Source organism: Protopterus annectens, chromosome 7.part0 (assembly GCF_019279795.1).
Source record: "Protopterus annectens isolate FY-2018-M chromosome 7.part0, PAN1.0, whole genome shotgun sequence".
NCBI lineage: Eukaryota > Metazoa > Chordata > Ceratodontiformes > Protopteridae > Protopterus > Protopterus annectens.
Genome location: NC_056739.1, coordinates 369,107,330 through 369,128,091, shown reverse-complemented (window position 1 = coordinate 369,128,091; position 20,762 = coordinate 369,107,330).

Genomic DNA, 20,762 nt, shown 5'->3' with positions numbered 1-20,762 from the left:
CCACCATTACTCATTGGCACTTGGGTTAGTAAATTCACCAACTTAGTGATTTCACCTATAAGTGCACAAATCATTGTATCACCTCTTGAATGTATATCATTTACAAAAGCACCATTCACATTCTCCTGCTCTGTAACATCGCTACCTTTGAACATGTCTGTGAAGACATTGTGAGCCCCTGTGATATAACAAGCCATCCAGTAAAAAAGGAGCTCAGCCCTAGGTAGTAAAGCATAAAAAACACACAAAAATCCTCTACATTTTTCAGTTGTCCGCAACAATGCCAAACTGCCCACAGAGTTATGGAGCCAGAAATTAATATGAATGAACAATTTCATATTGAATAGTTGAGTGCTTTCATCCTATTACAACTTGGACTTCATCAGAATTATTCACATTATAACACAGCAGCTCTTAAATAACAGTGTACATTTATTATAGGACTGTTGTGATTGACATTATTTTTGTTGGCACTGTGCAACCTAGGCTTCCTCTACTGCTCTTCTAATTCTGGATGATGAATGTCTGTTGAACATGGCATTTGAATATAGTACATATCAAAGAAATGTTCTTCCCTGAATTTTTATTTTACACAGTGTACTACCCTTACGTAACCTCTACAAAACCAATAACCCTCTGGTGATCCACCAAAACCCAGGAACTACTGTTAATCCCTCCACTTTCTCCCACAAACACTGCAGCAGATTAGTAGCTCTTTTCAAAACAAGCACCTTACCACCAGACTTCTTCATCACACAAATTGCCAAAGTATATACAAAAAGCATGAACCACATGCTTGAGTTACACTCCACGTTCCCAATATCTTAGTTTTAACCAAAGTCTGGCTAAAGCCCATCATTAAGTATGATGAAATACTTCCCCCAGACTAAAACATCTTGCAACTAGACAGATCACACACAAAAAAAGCAAAGGGTGTAGCAGTTCTGTACAAAAACTGACTGGTACTCACAACATGCAAAATCTGTCCATCTTCTTTCAACAAAGCTGAAATACTCCATTCCCTTTTAAAAACTAACCATCATCAAAATATATTGTTCACCATTGTTTACATTCCCCCAATTAACAATAACTCAGCCTTTGAGGACCTTGTATCTTGTCTATGCACTAATATCAGACAAGAAACCATCATCCTAGGTGAAGTAAATATTGATTGGCAATCTATTCTCCCTCCTAGCTCTACTTCTATCAGGAATCTCTTCAACTTACGTAAATCATTGTCTCTTCAACCCAATACAGCAAACACTTCAAAAGATATATTTTTTCAAAACTCAGGCCTCAGATTATACCCTAGTAAAATTGTCTCCTGTAGAACCCCTCTAAACTATGAGTGACCACTACTATAACAAAGTCCACAACTTCACTCATTGTAAATAAAGATACATTCACAGCAACATAGACAGCTTATAACAGGCACCTACTAAAAACTGTCCACCTTGATGATGCAGTTGAATATTTTAAATGCATCTTTCCTACTGTATTAAACTAATTAGCCCCTACCAGACACAAAAGAATCAAATTCAGCTCAACCCCTTGGTCCACAAAATGACTGCAGAACTTTGAAGAGCCAGAGGTAAGGCCTAGAAATTGTGGTTTGATAGTAAAACAGAGATCACTCTCCAAAACGTCAGAGAATTCCATAACTGTACCAAAAGTTCAATCAGATCTGATAAAAAAACTCACATCACCACAATCCAAGATATCCAAACTAAGAACTCCAGACATTTCTGGTTCTCCAGTAACAATTTGTTAAATGCAGGTTACCAAGCCACAAACTGTATATAACCTATAAACGTAAAAAAGCAAAAGTACAGATACACAGCTAAAGCAAATACTTTTATTGTCACAGAAACAGTAAGCACTTTCACATTCCAAAACAGTGTTTCATCAGACCATATTGAAAGAACTATATCATGCACTTAAATAATAAAACCATCATGAATGCTTCCACCCATATCATTCAAATGAGCTAATCACAATAGTCTAGCAATAAAATATTAAAATTACTTAAAGAGTCCTCTCTTTTTAAGTCAGTTTTAAAGAAACCCTGCCATTCAATCCCAGGGACTTATCTGCCTGTAAAGTAATAATCCAATGTAATTCACGTTCTTCAGTATAATTCCAGAAGTCACTCTTGCGTTCACTCATCCATGTTCTTTCATTCACCCTAAAGACAAAAGACTGATCTTCTCCCTTTTCAGTAATATGCTTGGCAATGGAATTTCTGGGATCCTTCTTACGTATACAATACAAATGCTCCCTGATATGCTCTGCAAGAGAGCAGTTAGTTTTTCCTCACATAAAAACGTACACGTTTTAAGCAATTAGCAATATATATAACATTTGTTGTAGTGCAGTCTGCTTGTGCCCTGAACGTAAACTACTGCCTGTTGACGGATGGACAAAACTATTCGAGATGTTATTATATATACAATAATTACATTTATTACAGGGCCACATCTTGTCCCAATTAATATTAATAGAATCCTGTGTTTTAGTGTTCTTATAGCATAACTGCCTTTTTTAGGGATTTCCTATTCTTAAAATGAAATGAAGGTTTATCTCCTACTATATATTTTACACATTCATCTATTTGTAAAATGGGCCAGTTTATTCTAATGGTGTCACAAATCATTCTAACATCATTAATATAATAAACTGACAAAGGGACAACCGGAGATTTAGCTTGTAATTCTCTAGAAAATAAGGGATCATCCATCTCTCCCTCCTTTAAAACAGAGAAGTAGGGACATGCTCTGTACATAACCTATGTCCAGGCAACTCAAATCACACTTCATACATTCAGTTACCTCCCTCGTCAACATCCATCTACCTTCCCTCCTGTTCATCCTAAGAAAAACTATCTGTTAAAATTGCTGTCTTCCACATCAACTCAGTTCCCATCTCTACCATAAACAATAGCTTCTTAAGTGAAAACTCACTACATTCTCTGCAATAATCTTCCCTCAAAATATATTAGCATGGCTGCTGACCCCTTTAGCATACATTGTCTCTATCCTCATAAACAGATTTGTAAAATAAAACTATGTACACATTATCTAGAAAAAGTCTCCCATTATTCCCTTACACAAAGGAGACTCCACTGAATTCTATAATTACTGCCCCATAGCCATTCTTTCTCATATAGCAAGAATCCTTTAAAAATGTATTCAGTCCTGACTTCTCAAACACTTGATAGAAAACCACTTTCAGTCCTCTGCCCAGCATGGCTTCAGACCACATCACAATGCTACCACACCTCTACTTAATTTCCTCTATCATATCAGTATCCACAGGGATTCTGAAAACTTTGTTTCCTTTCTGTTTCTTGACTTATCTAAGGCATTTGACATTACATCCCATCAGATTATTTTCCATAGACCATATTTTCATTAGGACTTGACAGTCCCTCCCTCTCCTGGTTTAATAGCTACCCTTATAATTGGTTACAGTAAAATAGCACAAAGAACATTCACAATTTTTGGCCATGTCAGTTGGAATGCCAAAAGGCTTAGTCTTGGGCCCCCATTCTCTTTAGTATTTTTACCAATGGCCTTTACACAGCTGCTAATGACAACTGTCATTCAATATGCTGATGATGCTATTCTGATAACCAAATTTAAGTCCCTACAAAAACATCAGGAAGAGACCCCAAAAGCTTCACCTAGTTCTAATTCTCCATTCTTATTGAATGCTAGAAAAACAATGTTATTTCTTTTTCACACCAAAATCTGCATCCTACCCAGAAAATAACTTTTCCATTGCCTCCTCTAACAACACTTTTGAGCTTGTGTCCCATGTAAAACTACTTTTTGGCATTATAGCTTAAGTTTTATATTGAATCACTAATACAAATGTTTTTTTCAGGAAGGGCTGACAGACAAACAACTGATGTCAGAGCCATGGACTAAAACTAAATGCCAAGAAATGCGTAATAGTATCCTTCAGGAAGTCATCCACCATTCGAAACTATCATATTGACAACATACGCCTTAGAGCTGACCCAGTAGTCAGGGACTTAGGATCATAGAAAGTTACTAGGCTATTGGCCCTGAAGCCTTACAAGCCTAGCCCAGAATTTAGGCCATGTTCCAACAAGTCAGCACCTTATGCCATTATCCAGCAGGGACACAGGTGGAATCCCAGGGCTATATTTTCTGTTCCACATCCAGTTATCCAGGTTGCACTTAAAAAGGTTTAATGAGGTACTCTGCTTTACGTGGAGAGGGATAGGGACACACATGGACAGTAATCTAGCCATAGACCATCACATGTCTACAGAAGTGAGGAAATGTTGCACAACTTATAAACAAAAATATGGCATCTAGGTCCAAAGAAGTCATTGTTTCACTGTATTTGGTATTCATTATACCTATCGTTGAGTACAAATCCCCCTTTGTAATGTAGCTAACCAAGCATATTCAACAACTGGAACATCCACAGAGGTTCCTCATTAAAAGAATACAGGGTGTAAGTAACCTGTCCTATGCAGACTGCCTCAAGGCCCTATTCCTGTATTCTGTCTCCTACATGCTCTTGAAGGCACATCTATGTCTGGCATTGTCAGACCCCACTCTGATGGATTTCCTGCATACCTACAAAACAAACAGTACCAGAATTACCCATTCTAAAGAATTAAACCTTGCCTGTGACATAAATAGGACCTGCTGAAGAGACAGATATGTATCCCATAGACTACCCCATCTCTGGAACAGGCTCTCCATCCATGTGAAGCAGAGATCCACCCTAACCCAATTCAAGTGTAACTTGGACAATTGGATGGGGAACATGAAATTCATCCCTGGTTTGGCACCTATGTCTCTAAGGGACACAGACGGCCTGTAAATGGTTCATCTCCCAGGCCCCTATTTGTAAATGTTGCAGCTCCCAAGTCCCTACTTACACTTACCAAGAGTACCAGAATTTGTCAGAATATTGGGATGCATGGTTAGGCTTAAAAAGGCCATTGTGGTCATTAGCCCAGTAAATACCTATGAACCTATTAATACAGCAAGCTATCAAGAAAACCTACAGAAAAATTAAACTCCTGTATTACAGATAACACTTTTTAACTAGCAATGCCAAACTAACTAAGTAACTAACTAACTAACTAACTAACTAACTAACTAACTAACTAACTAACTAAAAACAATAGCCTAGGTATGATTCCTACTTTCACTGTTATATGGTGTCCATTTACACCAACCTTCAACAATCTCTACTAACACAAATAGAACATGCTATAATATGATAGCTAGATTCACTATAAACTAATCTACAAAATCCATGCATTGCCTAGTTTTAAATGGTCTTCAGTAGTTAGGCTGGCTAGAACTTCCACACTATCCCTCTCTCATCCAGTTAGCAACTGTTCATAATATAATCTAGAAACCACAAAACTGTCCTGCACTGCAGACCTTAGTGAAACTTTATACTCCTGCATGATTACAGTGTTTCAAGGACCATAACTAAATCTTACAACAATGCTCATCTGTCTCTGTACTAAAATTACACAGCCAAAATCTGGAATTCCATCCCTACCAAACATCTGACATTAAACCATCTCTCCAGATTCAGAAATTTGCTAAAACAACACTTTAAAAACAATTGGCTCTGCTCTTATACCTTCCAGGTTAGATTACCCTGGACCTTACACAACTTTTTACCCTACACACATTAAAAATCACATTCTAAATATACATATCCTGCTGTCTTCACAATGTGCCCTTCCTGTCACTTCTGCTGTCTCCACTCAGCTACCTGACAATTACATTTTCTCCACCAAAACATGAACTCATAATACTTATTTCCTTCTTCATCTACCTAAGCTTCACTACAACTGTCTTTATCTCTACATAAACTTTCTACTCATATCTCCCACATCCCTTTCATATTTGTCCTACCCATAACATGGAAAATTGTAAAGTGACCGTTAAACCTCACTGTGTATTATAGTTTACAATGTATTAATATATATGTTATATTGTATAAAACTGCCTGTTTGGAACTTTTCTCCCTGGGCCTCCGCTGGGAGCGATCACAGTCCAGTTGGACTACCCCAGTCAATAAAAGCAATAAGCAAATAAAATAAATACAGTTGTTATTTTGTAGTACTGTCATATATATATATATATATATATATATATATATATATATATATATATATATATATATATATATATATATTGCTTCCTGCCTTGTATGGCTACAAACAGATAGTGAGGCACACATTTAATATTTAAATTTAATAAAACGTTTTTTAAAAAAATATTTAAATTCCTTCTGAAATAAGTTTCTTTATGTCAGTATTGTTTGTTTACATCTGTATCATAACACATTGCCCTTATTATTTCTTTCAATAGATGTGCACGCGTTTTAAGTTGTTTAGTATTTTTGTCTGCTTATTTGTATCTTTCATGTAGTACAAAATATCCCTGACAATTAATGTTAATATGTTCATATAGCTTATGAATGTTCCTTCCATTAGCTTTTTTGCTGTTTTACGTTTATGAGTTATTATACAGCAGTCCTGCCCTTTAGGGTAACTATAATGATGCACTTCATGTTGTTTTATCTGCTTCCTTTTTGCACTCGGCTTCTAGAACATTACATGCTTTGAGCCATTTGCAGCGTTTGAGGTTTATTGCCATACAATCTCCTTTATAGTTTGTTAACCTTAATAAAACCATGCACAAGTCATTAACTGGTGTAGAAACAGAATGATTATCAAACCAAAATACCAAAAGAAAATTGACAAAGTCTTGATTCATTTTTCAGGATGAAAGCACTAAACAAAAAAAGTCATTATTCGCATTTTGAAGAGATCCTCTTTGGTGCTTTGTTTGACAATTTGTTAACCTTAAGATATGTCAGTGATGCGGATGAAATGTTTACTTTTTGTGTAATAGACGACTGATTCTGAAAGATAAAGGAACTAAAAATCCATATATTTATCTCAGCACTTCATTTCTATATTAGATTACATTACCCTGATTAGCACAGTACTGTTGTTAATACAGAATGCCACCTTCCTCTTTACCTACCTGTTATATTTAACAGATCTTCGGGAAAGAATTAATTACCAAAACTGCACTAATATTTAAATGTTTATAGAAGAATGACAGGCCATAAATATTCGCATGATCATTTAAGGTTTAGAACAAAAGATGGAAAGAGAACCGATCGTTATGTTGTAATGCACAGCATACCATCATTATTCATTTGTAATAATGAAACTCAGCATTATTTTAAGAGCTTGGATTTAATGGTAAAAAAATAAATTATAGGCTATCATACAAAATCATATGCAGTTATTTTCTACTTCCATCTTACTGAATCTTGGGAAGGCATTATTAATATGATTAATATCATAGTTTGATGACAAATCCAGAATCAAATCTCTTTGAGAGATGATGGGTCACATCAAAGGTCTTGTAATTCCATTCCCATGTATATGATACATTTAATATTTAATCTAAGGTTACTAAAATAGAAAACTGAATTTTCTAAATCATAAATAGAATGAAAACTTGCACATGTAACCGAGTACATGTAAACAGATTGTTAAAAAATGAACAACTAAAACATACACTAAATAGGAAGACTTTTGCAATTTGTTTTTAAAAAAAATATTTAAAGCTTGTGTGTTCATAAAAATGTCATTATTTAAAAACAATGAATATTGACTCATAAACAGTGCGCCACTCAACCAAAACCCATAAGGCAAAACAACTTACCCAATACACTAGTCATAGGTGACTCAATAGTAAGGCACACTGATGTCCCACTCACTAGGTTGAATAAGGAGAAAGTTATGGTCAGCTGCCTGTCGGGTGCCAGGACCTGCCACATAATGCATGAACTTGGGTCACTCCACAACAGGTACAGATATGACTCTGTCATTGTCCATGTTGGTGTAAATGATCTGAGATGTATCTCCCTGGACTACATGAAAAGAGACATAGAGGAGCTCTCTGATCCTGTAGCCCAGACAGGCATGACCCTAGCTCTGAGTAGCAATCTACCGTCACCCAGAATGTTATGCCAGTACAAGCAGAAAATGATTGACTTCAACAATTGGCTAAGTTTCTGGTGTCATTCTAAGGGGATCCAGTATCTGTCTGCCTGGGATGACATGATTGACAGACCTCAATGCTTCACCAGAGATGGCCTGCACCTATCACCCCTGAGATTCTGGATACTGGCCAAGGCTCTTGTCACCCCTATAGTGCCTTTTTTACACAATATCCTAAAGACAAAATTACCACCATAACAGCTACAAGCAAACGAAATCTGAGGGTTATGCTACTCAGTGCTAGAAGTCTAAATCTCAAAATGCACTCGCTGGAAGCACTCCTTAAAATGGAGAACATCGACATCTGGGCAGTGACCCAGACCTGGTTCAAGGCTCTGGGGAGCACCCCAGCACTACCAGGCTATAATTTATACCACACCTTTCGGCCCCTAAACCTGGACTGAAGCAATAAAGGTGGTGGTGTCTCCATATTCATAAAGGATATACACACCTCCAGACTAGTAGCCTAACATAACTCATCAGAGATACTTCAGGTACAACTAACACTGGGTAAAACTGCAACCTAGGTTGTAGCCTGCTATTGATCCCCCACCATAACCCAAGACTTCCACTCCACATTCCTAAATGTACTGGAAAATATTAGGGTAAAACCCAATACCCTTATATTGGGAGACTTTAACTAACCCTCCATTAATTGGGAAAATTACTCATGTACCAACACACTTGATCAATGTTTTCTGGAATTCATTGATTCCAATGCCCTGGACCAACTCATTCTTACCCCCACCAGGGGTAGAAACATCCTTGACCTGATCATTACTAACATGGGTGACCATTGCTCTACACCAGTAATCAATTCCTCCCTTGTCAGATCTGATCACAAGCTAATCACCATGGATATCGACATCCCACCCTCACCCCCCCCCCAAAGGAAACCACTGTAAAAATCTTCTCCAAAGCCAATTCTGGGTTTCTAAAAACAGAGGTGGCTAACTTCACAACACTCATGCAAATGGAAAATAGGTGCATGATTGCTGAATCATACACCAATGTACTGTATGAGCACATACACAAGTGCATGGAAAGGGCCATACCAAACAGAACCAAGATGCTCTCCTCCAAAAAAAAGGAAGCCAATCTGGTGGCCCCTACCATAAACAAACTCTACAACTGAAGGAACAAACTGTTGCAGAAAAGGGTGAAGTACCAAGACTGGAAAAACTCCTTTGTTTGCCTCAGCAAAAAACTGCGATTCATCATCAAATCCTCTAAAGCTAGCTATGAAAACAAAATTGCTTCAGATTCTAAAGACAACCACAAGGCATTCTATAGTTAAGTCAAGAATCTACATGGCAATACTCAGATCTTCTCTGAGTTACAGCACAATAGCAATACACATACAGAACCAACTGATATTGCCAACATATTGGCTGACAGGTTCAGTGCGAACTTTACCCCTTTTTCACCCTCCCTAAAGGGCCTATCGCAATACCTGCGGAATGCAAGTCCCTATTATCATGGCTACACAGGTAAAAAATGCACTGTCCAAAGCCAAGAATACAGCTTCCATGGGACATGATAATATCCCTGGCTGTGTTCTACATGATTACAAAGTGAACTGGCACCACACCTGAGTACCCTGTTCAATCACTGCCTCATTTCAGGCTTTGTCCCTACCAAATGGCGCACTGCTATGGTCATCCCACTCCACAAAGGGGGAGCGACTACAGACACTTGGAACTGCTGCCACATTAGCCTGATGAGTCTGATATGTAAGGCTATGGAGTGAATCATCATGGACCTTATAAATAAGGACATAGGGAATCTCCAAGCTCTGGGCCGACCCAGTATGGGTTTGTGAAAGGTATATCATGCCTGCTTAACCTGACTGACTTCCTCGAGTCTGTCTCAAGATTTGTGGACGAGGGCAAGGTAGTTCACACAGCCTACCTAGATCTTGTCAAGGCCTTCAACACCATCCGTCACTCAGGAATCAAAGATATACTCTCTAAACTAGGCATAAACCCCTCTGTAATAAGATGGGTTGCCAGCTAGCTCACTGATAGAATCCACACTGCGTAAGTAGTGGACTATAAATCTGACTACTGACCAGTAACAAATGGTGTCCCACAGAGTTCGCTCCTAGGTCCTCTTCTGTCTGACATTTACTTTTCTGAAGTTCAAGCCAGATGATTGCAAACTGGGAGCCATTATTGATTCTTCAACTGATGTAGACATTCTACAAAAAGGCCTCACTGACACCAGTGACTGGTGCCAGAACCATGGCCTTAAGCACAATGCCAAAAAGTGCATTGTCATCCCTTTGGGAAAATTTCAGTGCCCAAGAACTACCACATAGGCAGTAGTCCACTAAACACCAAAGGTGTGATAGGAGACCTGGGGACACAGGTTGACAGCAACCTCTCCTTTGATAACCACATTGCCACTGTAGTCAGAAAGTCCTTCTATGTGGCACATTTCATTACAAAAGGTTTCTCATCTAGGAAGAAAGAGGTTATCATCCCTCTCTACTCGTCCCTCATTAGACCTATTATAGAATACAATGCCCCATCTGGTATGTACCTCACTAGACACCTACAACAACTGGAACAGCCAGAAAATACCTCACTAAGAGATCTTAGGGATTAGACACATGCCCTATATGGACAGACTCAAACAATTCCAGCTATACTCTGTCTCTTATTGCCTACTTAGAGGTGATCTCTGCTTGACCTACAAAGCCATGTTTGACCCAGAGCTGCTAGATATGCTACACCTAAAGAAATCCCAATCCCTCTGTGCCACATGCTCCAGGGACCTTAACCTCATTACCAAAATAAACAGAACATGCTGGAGGGACATGTTCCTAACCCAGAGACTTTCCATACTCTGGAACAAACTTCCCATTCACGTCAAGCACTTCAGCATTTCACTGGCCCTCTTTAAGAAAAATCTTGGTGAGTTGGTGGGCAATAGGAAGATCACCCCGGTGATCACTTCAGTGGCTTTGCTTGACAGGGGCACTGGGAACTAACTTTGGGTGGCATGATGCCAGGGAATCTTCTTGGTGCTAGGCTTATATAGCCTCTAGGGCTGTTAGCCTAGTACACACCTATGAACCTATGAACCTATGAGACAAATCATGTGCCAGTGGTAATTCTCATGTATACTTTAAACTTTAAACTATCAATCTACAGTATTATGTACAAAGAAATACATTGCAAATAAGTAGGATTGATGTACCAACAGGTTCCATCATGCTTTAGTACTAAGGAATAGAGTACTGCATCAGCAAAGACAAATAAAACATAATAGCCATGTTGATAGGCAAAAAGAAATATAAATTAGCAAGTGTTTCTCTTTTAAAGCAGTCAGAGATGCAAAGAATAATAGGTTAAAACTGCCAAATTCAAACGTGAATTGCATGATAGGAATTTAAGTGGAAGAAGGCAATTAAAATCTTAATTTGAATCATTGTTTAAAAAGAACTTACATTCTGATTCTGATTCTGCCTAAAATACATAAAATACAGAACACAGAAGTGAGAAGAGTTCTGATGGATTTTATGTTCAGATTATTCCATAATGTAGATTCTGTGATCAAAGAGGAAGACGAACCCATCCTAAAAGTAGTAAGTACACTAAGGAAATGAAACCAGGGAATATGGCAGGCTCAGATGATGTCACAGTGAATGTGATTAAGATATTGGGTACTTTAAGGGAGAAATAGCTCTTGAGATCCTGAGGTCACCCATCATGGTATGGAGAGACATACAGAGATATATTCCAGATGCCTGGACAATAAGCATGCTAGTGCCCTTGTACAATCACAAAGAGGATACTTACAACAGTGGTCAGTAAAGAGACATCATACTTCTGTTACACTGTATAAAAATGCTGCAGATGGGATTGATGATTCACTGTGGAGAGAAGGGGAGGTTTGATTTTAGTATAAATACCACCTTGGGTCTCCCTTGGAAAGAAGCTAATAGCCTAGTGGGACTAACCTGAGCAAGATAGGATGAATAAATTAATAAAAGAAAAGAAAAGAAAAGACTGCAGATGATCAGTTCGGATTCAGATCACAATATAGTACAACTGAATTCATGTTTGCTGTCAGACATGTTGTGGAGAAGAAGTGGAGATGAAGAAAGAGATGAACTGGGCATTCCTAGACATGGAGAAATTATGAGGCAAGGACTTATTTTTTTTAAAAGCTTGTTTGTTTGTTTGTTTGTTTTTAAGCTGATTTGGGCATCCTTGAATTGACACTAAGCTCCAAAAGCATTGGAAGAATTAGTGGAGGTTATGTATGAGGACACAGTTATTATGATCAGTGTTTGGACCCAGAGGTATTCCAAGTGGGAGTGGGTGTGCATACGGGTTCGGCTCTGTGCCTACTGCTGTTCATGCTGGTGATGGACTACATTAGCAAACAGGCTGGAGGGAAGATAACAACAAAGCTCAGAAGTAAGGTGTACAGAACAGTGGTGTGACCACAACTTCTGTATGGCACAGAAACCTGGGTAGTGAAGACATAGCAGCTAATAAAGCTTGAGAGGTGATGATAAAGTACCCACAATGGATAATATGAGTCACACTGTTGGGTAAGTGAAGGAAAGAGGACATAAGAGCTGAAGCCATTGCAGCTCTCATTACCATGAAGAACAAGGAGAACAAATTACAATAGATTAGGCAAATGTGTAGGAAAGCAAGATAAAGTTTATTAAATAAGATATGGGAAATACAGGAAGTAGACAAGAGCAGATGAGGATATCCAGCCAAGAGATAGATGGATTGTATGAGAAGATCTGCGACTGTTGAAGAAGGTAGGAGAGTGGTACTGAAATGAGACAGGAGGTGACCTATGTTGTGACATTCCAGTCCAATGTAAAAATGTGAAAAGGAAATTGATGGTGTTGATGATATAATTCAGCAAGTAGTGCCTGAAGTTTAAAACTACAGGAATACCAGAAAGTTACCTTTTAAAGGCAGAGTTCAGTGGTCAGATAAAATGTTCATACAGTACATATGAAGAACATTATTGATCAGAGGGTTTCAGATCAGGAAAATTAAGTGAGAAACACAAGATCTGTATCAGCCACTAATAAGAACAAATAAGTATCTGATGCATTTGTAATAGTGTGTTGTTTTTATGAGGGCTGCATTTATAAATGAATGACTGTATGTAACAAAACAGATGTCTAAAAGGAATTAGTTGTCTTTATGCAGTAAAAACATGCTTGCCATAGGCAAGCATTTCAAGAAATCAGTCCTTCTAGTAGAAAGTGGACATACTTTCAAATAAGCCTTTCTCCTGTACTCTGACTTCTATTTATGTGGCTATGAGGGAAAAACAGGCATTTCCCAAGTAGCATTCTGTCCCTTAGTTGCGTGAGAGAAAACATAGTGTAATCAAAACTGCTCTAATTTGCAGTACTGTGGTTATGCCTAAGATAATGCCACACATTAAAACATCAAACATCGTGTTAAACATATGCTTTTGAATATCCTGTTTCTTTAAACATTGATATGTGCATATCTGCATGTACATTGCACTGATATATATCCTTGCCAGGGTTCAGTGCAGTTTTGGAAATGCATACTGACAGAAAACTGAAGATGTCAGTTACAAAACAGATTTTGATCAAAAGGCAGAAAAAAACCCCTAGGTACTCATATTAAGGTTTGTAGTAAGTAGAGAATTAACTTGCTCACAAATGAATGATCCTGTGACCATGCACACCCTAAAGTGGAAACTAGCCTAAGGCTTCTTTTATCCATTTTCTTTTAATCTACTATGGCTCACTGGACATGCATGACAGTCGTCTGGCCATCTGCTGCGATCATTGCTGTTTCATAATTTATCATCAATTGAGGATATAGTTGTCTAGAGTAATATTTTGCCCCTAATGTCCCAAAACAGTTTAAACTTACATGCTCTCCTTTAAGGCAGACATTGGATGCTATTGTTTTATTTTTTCAGCACAATATTGATAGCATTTAGAATTTAGGCAATATTTGGAAAGACAATGGATCTAAACAATTTATTCTACCTTTCCTTTGACATTTTCTGTTTTGCTTGCAAGAATTTTCTATTATTATCACCTTCACTCCATCCCTGAAAGTTCTATTTTTTTCCTGTTTCTAAAATGTTTTAATTCCATACAAGTTAGATCCTGCAGCAGTGAGAGCCTGCGTGATCTCTGGATGACTTTTCTAAAAGGTGTTTGGTAACCAGATTTTGTTTGAGGAGCTCCACACCATGAAGCAATCATGCTGTGATGACCATGTTGACTGAAAACTTGATTTTCACATATATTACAGTGTCAGTTGGCTTGTAAAATAGCTATGTGAGTGTGTAAAACTGTTCATATGGGTACCTGTCTAGATAAGTATTGTTAAAGAAAAATATAGAGTGCTAGACACTGACCATCTTCAAAGATTTCCCTATTCCTATATTGCTAAGACAGGGTCTCACTCTATGACTCAAATGCAGACAGTGCTTGCTGGCAGAGAACATTGGTAGAACTTCACTCTGTCCCTTTTGTAAACAGAAAACATGGCAGAACCAAGTGGTTAACAGCTTCTAAAAGCTGTTTTACCTGCTGCTGGAAGAGCACTTTGGTTCTGCTTACTCTGCCTCTCAAATGTCCTTGATTGTGCAGAACATCTTCAATTTTGCCTGAAATTGTTGCCCTGCCCTTTAAATTTTTTTTGATTTTCTCATAAATCACTAAGGATTAGTCAGTATGATGCCATATATTATCGCTTCATATTTCTTGTTATTCAGAAAATTCATGCTGATACAAAAGCTTTTCTATTTACTTTTTAATTGAAACAGAATAATAGTTAACTACTGTTGATTCTTTGTTCACCCATTTTTATCTGTTCAGAATTCTTAAACAAGAAATTTGAAAAGTAAGCTGCTGTCTGACATTGCTCCACAGCCTTCTCTTCCAATTTGTCCTGTATCTGGTAGTATATGAATCAGATACAACTCGATACTCTACAAAAATTCTAATCACGCCTCTGGTCATTACCTTCTATTATGTGTTCATGACATGAATGCCAGGATTTACTTCTCAGGTTTGCTCTTGAGGTGAATTTTTGTGCATCCATTTCTTAAGCACATAATAAACTGGTTAAGATCAAAGATTTGATCATAATCTCTGTATAGTGCATGGAGTACTGTATTTATGTTCCAATATCAGGAAAAGGAGAAGCTTGTTAAGTACCACTAAGTGATGTTAATATTAGGTCTTATATGAGACTAGAACAATGGACAGTGCTGACTAGCAAAGAAAAGTGGCAAAAGGTAAAACAGCTTTTAAAAGCTGTTAGAACTTTATGTAGCCACATTTATAAAGAAAAAGTATGACAGAATGAAGGGTCTAAATGCTTTTAAAGCTATTTGTTCTTCAGAGAAACACTTTGTTTCATTCTGTTTCTTTCCATTTGACAGCACTGACATGTTTTACCAGATCTCAAAAACTTTGAAAGTCAGTAAAGCATGGTGCACTTTTACACTTGTTTTCTTTTCCTGTAACTGGTAGAGAATGGAGCAAATAAAGCTCCATCCTCTACAACAAAACTATGAACATGTCTCTCCAGTAATGTCCCTCTATTATGTGTTATCAACATTAATGCAAAAACTTTGTTAAATTGAATATCTTGACATCAGTTTCACCAACATATTAAAAGTTAGTTGTGATCAGAGACTCAATTATAATTCTGTATGTTATGCACATTTCGTATGTCAGAAAGGTACTTAACACAGTTGTATTTTTCCATAATCAGAACTTAATCATATCTCTCCTTCTTCTGCAATGGGCTTTTTCATGAACAATCCTGTATATGATTTTATATAAAATTAGTATTACCTAGCTAAGAGTTTGCTAAATAAATGTACACTCTTATATATTATGGGGAAGGAAGAAATACATCTTAATTATGCGCATAACCAGAACGTATTAAAACTTTAACTCATGGCCACGGGTTCATAACATTTACCATAATTTTGGACTTGCAGCCACATGTGGTAAGATGTGCAGTTAAGGTGAAAACATCCACACTTATATAAGCACAAACCAAAGGTATATCCAGCTGTTAATGTAATTGGCTTTTGTAAGTATTTTGTGGCCATATGATACCTAATATACATATTTAGCATCTATCCATCATGGTAGTCATAGTCTCAAGGAAATATTAAATGTTGACAGCTGCATGCTTAATTTTCTTCACTGAATCTTATATTATGTATTAGAATACAGGGTTAGATGCCACAACAGATTCCCACAATTAAAACCTAAATGTGACATTAAGCAATCACTGATCAAAATCTAAGGAGTATAAACATTTAGGTATATTACTAGTAATTTGATTGAGGTGGCTAAGCAGAAGAACAATACTTATGCAGGAATAGGAATCTACAGAAGAAAATTTTGGGACATTGAGATTACTTTCTAGAATATATGGTTAGGAATGGTGTCATCAGTCTGTAAGAAAGCATATAATAAAGTGTTAAATGCTTCATCCCCATTTAGCGGTATACTCATCTAGTTATTTATAAATTGTCAGTGATTACATTTTGCCTTTTAACTGATGAGGTGACATTTATACCTGGAAGATAATCATTACTGTATTATTATACATATTATGTTAATAGTCACAAGATGCTCATTTCACTTCAAGTGCACAAAATGTGTACAAAGATCCTGACATGTATTTTAACATGTAGCACAAATATTTTGACAATGTAAGAATTCTGCTGGCCTCTGCATGGCTTACATAAAAGGGGAACAACAAAAACATGCATCTATTTGACATTCATCTTTAATTATAATGAAGTTCTTTGTCTAAAGTCTTGCCGCTTTTAGATGGCTGCATGTACTGCATAAGCCGTGTGTTTGGCATAAATATTTTATAGAAGGAAATGAATAGAATCACTAACAGACTACCTCTTCTGTTGAGATTTTTGATTTTTATTGTGACATGGAACATTTTTGGCACTGTCACAGGGCCAGAACAAAGAGAATTTTCCAGAAATTATGAAAAAAGGTTGATTTTTTTCAAGAGGAATATATACTAACTATTAAAACAATTAAGTCTAGACACCATAATGTTACAAATGATGTAAAACAGATTGCAGATGGTATTGCTGTAAAATAAGAACATGGACTTGTTTGGTTAGGTACATTCAACAGTTCAAACATAAGTGATGGGTCATATGGTTGGGTGATTCATGGCTCAAAAGGCTGGACACAAAATCTGGCAGAAGAGTTTGTAAAAAATCAGGTACAGGAGGAGGGTTACCAGAATACTTTTGGTAACTGAGAATGTTTAGGCCATTAATCATTTTAGTTAAGACTCTCTGAGGTCTATCATATCAAGTGATATTTTTAAGTGATAAGCCCTGAGCAGCATCCTACCATCACCCAGAATGATACCACAGTACAAGCAGAAAATGATTGATTTCAACAATTGGCTAAGTTTCTGGTGTCATTCTAAGGGAATCCAGTATCTGTCTGCCTGGGATGACATGACTGACAGACCTCGATGCTTTGCCAGAGATAGCCTGCATCTGTCACCCGAGAGCTTCCAGATACTGGCCAAGACTCTTGCCACCCCTATAGTGCCTTTTTCAGGCAGTGTTCCAAAGACCAAATTATCACTGTAACAGCTACAAACAAATGCAATCTAAGGGTCATGCTGCTCAAGGCTAGAAGTGTAAGTCTCAAAATGCACTCACTCAAAACACTCCTTAAAATGGAGAACATCGACATTTGTGCTGTAACAGAGACCTGGATCAAGGCAGCAGAAAGCACCCCTACACTACCAGGCTATAACTCATTCCACACCTTTTGGCCCTAGTACTTGGACCAAAGCTCCAAAGGAGGAAGTGTTTCCATATTCATATAGGATGTGCAAACCTCCAGACTGGTAGCCCAACATAATGCATCAGAGATACTTCAGGTGCAGCTAACATTGGGTAAGACAGTGATTCAGGTCTTAGCCTGCTATAGGTCCCTAACCATGTCTCAAGACTCACATTCCACATTCCTAAGCACCCTGGAGAATATTAGGGTCCAACCTAACACTCTCATACTGGGTGACTTCTAATACTCCTCCTTTAACTGGAAAAACTACTCATGTACCAATACACTTGCCCAACGTTTCCTGGAATTCATTAATTCCAGTGCCCTGGACCAACTTGTTCTTACTCCCACTAGAGGTAACAACATCCTTGACCTGGTCATTATTAACATGGGCGACTGTTGCTCTACACCAATAGTCAACTCCTCCCTGGTTAGATCTGACCACAAACTAATCACCTTGGAAATTCACATCAGTCTCACCCCCCCCCCCACAAAGGTAACCACCATGAAAAACTTCTCCAAAGCTAACCTTGGGATCCTAAAAACAGAGGTGGATAACTTCACGTTACCCACGCAAATGGAGAATACTTGCATGGCCACTGAATCATACACCAATGCACTGTATGCAAATGCATGGATCTCACCATACCCAGTTGGACCAAGACACTCTCCTCCAAAAAAGGAAGCCAATCGGGTGGTCCCCTGCCATAAACAAACTCTACAACAGAAGGAGCAAACTGATGTGGAATAAGGTGAAATCCCAAGACTGGAAAAACTCCCTTGTCAGCCTCATCAAAAAGTTGAGATCCCTCATCAAATCCTCTAAAGCTAGCTATGAAAATAGTATTGCAGCAGATAGTAAAAACAACCACAAGACCTTCTATAGTTATGTAAAGAATCTCCACGGTAATACCCAGATTTGCTCTGAGCTACTCCACAATGGTACCTCATGTACCGAGCCAACAGATATTGCCAATACACTGGCCAACAGATTCAGTGCCAACTTTAACCCCCCCCCAAAGGACCAATCACAATACAATAGATTGCCAGGCACCCAGTATTACTGCTGCACAGGTTAAATCAGCACTGCCCAAGGCCAATAATACAGCTTCTATGGGACCTGACAATATCCCTGGCTGTGTTCTATATGAACTACAGAGTGAATTGGCACCTCACCTGCATGCTCTGTTCAATCACAGCCTCACCTCAGGCTTTGTCCGTACTGAATGGTGCACTGCTACAGTCATCCTTCTCCACAAAGGAGGAGCGACTACAGACCCTGGGAACTATCGCCCCATTAGCCTGATGAGTCTGATATGCAAAGCTATGGAATGCATCATCATGGACCTAATTAACAAGGATATAGGGAATCTCCAAACACTGGATCCCACATAGTCTGGTTTTATGAAGGGTAGATCATGCCTGCTCAACTTGGTCGACTTCTTTGAATCAGTCACCAGAGCTGTGGATGAAGGCAACATGGTTCATACAGCCTACCTTGATCTGGCCAAGGCCTTTGATATCATTCCCCACTCAGGAATCACAGAAAAACTCACTAAGCTAGGCATCAACCCCTGTATCACTAGGAGGTTTGTAAACTGTCTCACAGATAGAACCCACAGTGTGAAAGTAGCTGACTCCATGTCAGACTGCCAACTAGTCACGAGTGGAGTAACACAGGGTTTGCTCCTGAGTCCTCTACTGTTCGGTATCTACTTCTCTGAAGTCCAGGCCAACAGGAAGGGACTCTGGCTGACAAAGTTCACAGACGATTCCAAGTTTGGAGCTATTATTAACTGCCCAAGTGATGTTGACATCCTACAGAAAGGCCTTACTGAGACCAACAATTGGTGTCAGAACCATGGCCTTAAGCTCAGTGCCAAAAAATGTGTCATCATCCCCTTTGGGAAAAAACTGGTTCCCATGAATAACTACATTGATGGTAGTCCACTGAACACAAAAGACATTATAAGAGATCTGTGAACACAGGTTGACAGCAACTTCTTTTATGACCACCACATTGCCACTGTGGTCAGAAAGTCCTTCTATGTGGCACATCTCATTACTAATGGTTTTGCATCCAGGAAGAAAGAGGTCATTGTCTCCCTCTACTCTTCCCTCATTAGGCCAATCATCGAGTACAATGCCCCATTTGGCATGTACTTCACTAGACACCTGCAACAACTGGAGAGGACACAAAAGTACCTCAGAAAGAGGATCCTAGGCCTTAAACACTTGTCCTATATGGAAAGACTCAAAAAAACCAAACTATTCTCTCTCTCATATCGCCTACTTTGAGGTGATCTCTGTTAGTCTTACAAAGCCATGTCTGACCCAGCTCTGTTAGAAATGCTACAGCTAAAGAAATCCCAATCCCTCTGCACCACATGCTCCAGAGACCTCAACCTCATTACCACAATCAACAGAACATGCTGAAGGGACAGGTTCATAACTCAGAGACTGCCCATGCTATGAAATAGACTTCCCATACATGTCAGAGAGCACCTCACTGGCCCTCTTCAAGATAAATTTTAATGAGTGTATGGGAAATAGAAAATTAATCCCGGGGATAACTCCAGTGGCTCTACCCGACAGAGGCACTGGGAACTAAGGTTGGGTGGCACGATGTCAAGGTAATTCTATGGGCTAGGCTTGTAAAGGCTCCAGGGCCATTATCCTAGTACACACCTATGAACCTATGAACCTATGAATAAATAGGAATCACAACTTCTTTCAATCTTGCAAAGATGCCTTTGGAAATTAGTTTCACTAGATAGAAGGATTTCTGAGCTACTACACAGGCAAAAGATAAGAAATTATTAATAAGAGTGC